The sequence below is a fragment of the Capsicum annuum genome, chromosome 12 (genome assembly GCF_002878395.1).
Source record: "Capsicum annuum cultivar UCD-10X-F1 chromosome 12, UCD10Xv1.1, whole genome shotgun sequence".
NCBI lineage: Eukaryota > Viridiplantae > Streptophyta > Magnoliopsida > Solanales > Solanaceae > Capsicum > Capsicum annuum.
The window spans coordinates 135,966,026-135,971,017 of NC_061122.1; positions in this window are offsets into that span (position 1 = coordinate 135,966,026).

Consider the following 4,992-nt stretch of genomic DNA (forward strand, 5'->3'; position numbering starts at 1 on the left):
AATCAACATATATCATATATCCTTTTTGGCACATCCCTCAGAAAAGGTATTATAAGGTGTTACAATATCTCCTCCTTAGCACTTCCCTTGGGGAGGGTTTTATAAAAGGTGTTTCCACGGTGATACTAATGTTTCATGAATGAGTATGATATGTGGATGTAATGCTCACAACCAATCACAATGAGTATTTCCAACGCCAATCACAATGATAGAGTTCCACAACCAACCACAATTATTCATTTTCACAACCACGTAAACCAATATTCACTCATTATTTTTGTTTCATCCATGAATTTTCACATATCTCATATAACAACAAGTATGAATATATCACAACACCAATGGGACCATATTATTTAAACAACACAATACAATTATTCACATATATTCAAGGCTATCAACATCACGTAGGAACCCACACGGTCACACAAATCACACAATATCTCAATTTCATCAATTACATTATACATAGAACCCTACACGGGCACAACATATTAATAACCATTTTTCATGATTAATTCCCACCCTTAAAATGTATTTTGTAATATCATTTACCACCCAACCCAGTCTAAAAGAGTTAAGCCATAACCTACCTCAAAAGCCAAAATCGGTCCACTAAACTTTTAACTCGAGACCTTGCTTTTTACAGATGATCTCAAACTCCACTAAAATATCAGATATGAAATCTATGTGTCAAAATCAAACCAACAACACCCATACTTACTACTTTGGTTTGGGTCAAAACGAACCTCCAAAATGGGTTTTTTAAAAAAAGGGCAAAATCATAACTTTATTTCAAAAATGTGTTCCCCATATTTTTAGGAACCTAAAGCTAAAAATCCAAGCCAAGTTGAGTGAAAAACAAGGTTCAAATCAAAGAAAAAACCTTTTAAAACTTTACTGGGTAAAATCTTTAAAAATCTGATTTAAAATCAAGAATCAGAGTTATTTTGAAGGTTAAATTGATTAAAAACTAGTAATTATGAGATTAAAATATCATTGAAGTGAAAAGAAGTAAATTTGGGATTTAAAATCAAGCCCTAAGATTTTTGGGGTTTTGAAAACTTAATTAAGAAATTATTAAGAAAATATTGAATTCTTACATTAAATCCATAAGAGAATCAAGAAATAAAAGTTAATCTAGCTTCTCAATCTCCCACAAGTTTCACTTTCAAGCTCTCACAATATTTTAGGGTATAACTCTCAAGAGGCAAGGTGAAATAATGGACAAAATGGACAAAAAAAGGGTAAAAAGCTGTTTTTTATACTATGCACCAGCTAAAAAACATTATTTTTTTAGTTTGATCTAGTCACTGAAGGGATGTCCTAAATTCGTTCGGAGTCTGATCAATGCAAACGAACTATTCAACCACACTAAATTTGATAGTTTGAACGCGTTCAAATTTTAAAAGAAAATATTATTTTCACAGAGTTGACCCCGAAACTCGAAATCATAATTTTCCAAACCTAGGATCGAAATGAGATCTAAAAGCCGTAAAATCACACCAAATATGTTACAGCCCTAAAATTGACATTCTAGATATGATGGCAAAGTCAAATTTTTTATCCAAAGTTTTTTCAACCAAATATGGGTCCCACAACCATATTCTAATTTTTTAACTTTTCGATAAACAGGTCGAAATGAGCTCGGGTGCACCGGGACCCAAACTAAAGGCCTACCTAGCCTAAAATTAATATTCAAAAGTTGTTGGAGCAGTTCGTTCAGCCATTCATCACATGGATTAAAAGATATCTATACAAGTCCAAAATAAGGCTCTCAGAGCCATCAAAAATCACAGTATCGCATAAATGGTACCAAAATGCATCGGAAACCATGCCACCCCCACACCCCAAAAAATATCATAATGCAACTATGGGGAGGGGTAAAATAGTCAAATCATACAAAAATATACAATTCATATATTTCATCACAAAGTTGATCGTTCCATCATCCACCTCTAAAAACTCTAGTTCATTCTCGAAGTAAGGCAAAGAAATACCTGAATCAATGAAGAGATGGAGATTAGAATTACACATATTAGACTCAACCTCCTAAGTAGCCTCATCTATAGGTCGATGTCACCACTGAACCTTAACCACGCGGATAACTTTAGAGCGCAACCTCCTAACATCTTTAGCCAAAATAGAGACTAACTCCTTAACAAAGGACAATCGCTCATTTAACTAAACCGAATCCCCCTTAATGACATTAGACTCATATGGAATATAGCGACAAAGCATAGAAACATGAACAACTGATAGATCAGGAGGTAAAAGCCAACTTATAAGCTATATCACCAATATTCCAAAGAATCTTAAATAGGCTAATATACCTAGGGCTAAGCTTGCCCCTCTTCCCAAACCTCATCACACCCTTCATAGGTAAAACTCAAAGAAAGACATGATCACTAACACCAAATAACAAGGAATGAAGTCTACAATCAACATAACACTTCTGTCTACTCTAAGCCGCTCTAAGTCTATCCGGAATAACCTCGACTCTATCCAAAGACTCACAAAGTAAGTCTATACCTTAGGGTATCATCTTTGAAACATTAAACCAACCTACTGGGGATCACAACGCCTACCATACAATGCCTTAAAGGGAGACATGTCGATACTGGAATGGTAGTTTTTGTTATATGCAAACTCAGCTAAAGCCAAATATTACTCCCACTGACCACCAAAATCCAGCACGCACATACGGAGCATATCCTCCAAAATCTAGATAGTCCACTCTAACTAGCCATCAGTCTGGGGTAAAACGATGTGCTAAAATCAATGTGAGTACCCAACTTATCTTGAAAATTCTTCTAAAAGTGAGATGTGAACATAGAACCTCAATATGAAATAATGGACATTGGCACACCATGCAGATGCACAATCTCACAAATGTAGATACGGGCCAACCTCTAAGCACTGAATGAGACCTAAACAAGAATAAAGTGATCTCACTTGGTTAATCGATCCACGATAACCCAAACACTATCAGAACTATGAAATGTATGAGCCAAACTAGTCTTAAAGTCCATGGAGATCAATTCCCACTTTCACTCAGGAATGGATAACCTCTGAAGCAACACACCAGGCCTCATATGCTCGGCCTTCACCTGCTGACAACATAGGCAATGAGTTAAAAAATTTGCCATATCTCACCTTATACCACTCTACCAGTAATGTTATCTCAAATCATGATACATCTTAGTCATACCTAGATTGATAGAATAACTGAAATAATGGGCCTCCTCCAAGATCAACCTAATTCAATCACCCAATCTCAGCACACAGACTCATCCCCAAATCCTTAAAACTCTATCTGAATCAAGTGAAGCTTCTTTAGACTCCTACTTAATACCTTATCTAGAATCAACCTCATTACAACATCCTCAAACTGATGAGCTCGAATCTGTTCCATCAAAGAAGATTTGTCCTTCACAAATGCCAAAACATGCCTAGGTGTCAAAATATCAAGTCTAACCATGTGATTACATAAAGACTGAACCTCTATGGCTAAAGTCCTCTCCTGGGTCAAAAAATATGCCAAGATACCCATGCTAGCCGACTTTCAGCTCAAGGCATCTGCAACCACATTAGCCTGGATGGTAAGGAATAGTTAAGTTATAATTCTTAAGCAATTCAAGCCAACATTGTTGCCTCATATTAAGATCTCACTGGGTGAATAAGTGTTAAAGGCTATGATGATCTACAAAGATCTCACAACGGACTCCATACAAGTAGTGCCTCTACATCTTCAAGGCAAACATAACTATGCATAACTCTAAATCATGGGTAGGATAATTTCTCTCATATGGCTTCAACTAACGAGATGTATAAGCAATCACCTTAACCCTCCTACATCAACACAACACCTAGCCTAACACCTGAAGTATCATAAAAGACGATAAAATCCATACCCTTCTTGGGCAAAGTCAAGATAGGAGCTGAAGTCAACAAATCCTTGAGCTTTTGAAATCTCACCTCACAAGCATCAGACCACTAAAAAGAAATCTTCTTCTAGGTCAACTTGGTCAATGGAGCTGCAATGGATGAAAACCCTCAACAAAATATTGATACCGACTAAGCCGATAAAACTCTGAATCTCGATAGGAAAAATAGGTCTAGCCCAATCACGAACTGCTGAAACCTTGGCTGGGTCAACCATAATACCCTCCTTAGTCAACACATGACCCAATAAAGAAACAGACTCCAACCAAAACTCACATTTAGAGAACTCTTGTTTTATCTATTTTGAGTTTCTTTTGGTGAGAAAATAGTTTTGAATTTTCAAAATATTTCAAAAAATATTCAAGAATATTTCAAACTAATTTTAAAAATTCACAGAGTCACCACTTGATTTTTATAAAAAAAAATATCAAGAAAACTTAAAGAGATTTTAAAGATTTAAAAATAGAGACGAATCTTTGAAATAGGAGAAACTTAGTAAGGGTTCAATTAACACCTTAAGAAGGTTTTTAAGAAACTTAGGAGCATCCGTTTAAAAATCGTTTACCAAACTTTTTTTTTTTGCTAACATAAAATTGACTAACTTTGAAAAAGGTTGATTTTATAAAAATACTACAAATTATTTATTTACGTATTTAAAATAGCATTTATTCATTCAAATGAGAAATATACTACTTGAATTAAACTAAATTGCAATTTTTTGGACTTAAGAGGAAAATGAATTTTGCTTTTGTAAAAGAAGAAAATTATGAAATTTTTTTCTTATTATTAATTATTATAGAAAAGTCGATTGTGTTATAGATAATACTTTTGAAAAAATATTAAGAGAGTATTAAATTAAAAGTGCTTTGCTAATTTTTTGAAAAGTTGATATTCAAGATAAATTAGTTTCTTAGATTTGGAGATTAGCTTCTTAGGTTCGGAGAAAATTACTTTAATTCAAATAAACTATTAATCATATGAACAAAATAAATGTCATCTTAAAATAAAATACTCACTTTTAAAGACTTATTTTAAGGAGAAAATCGA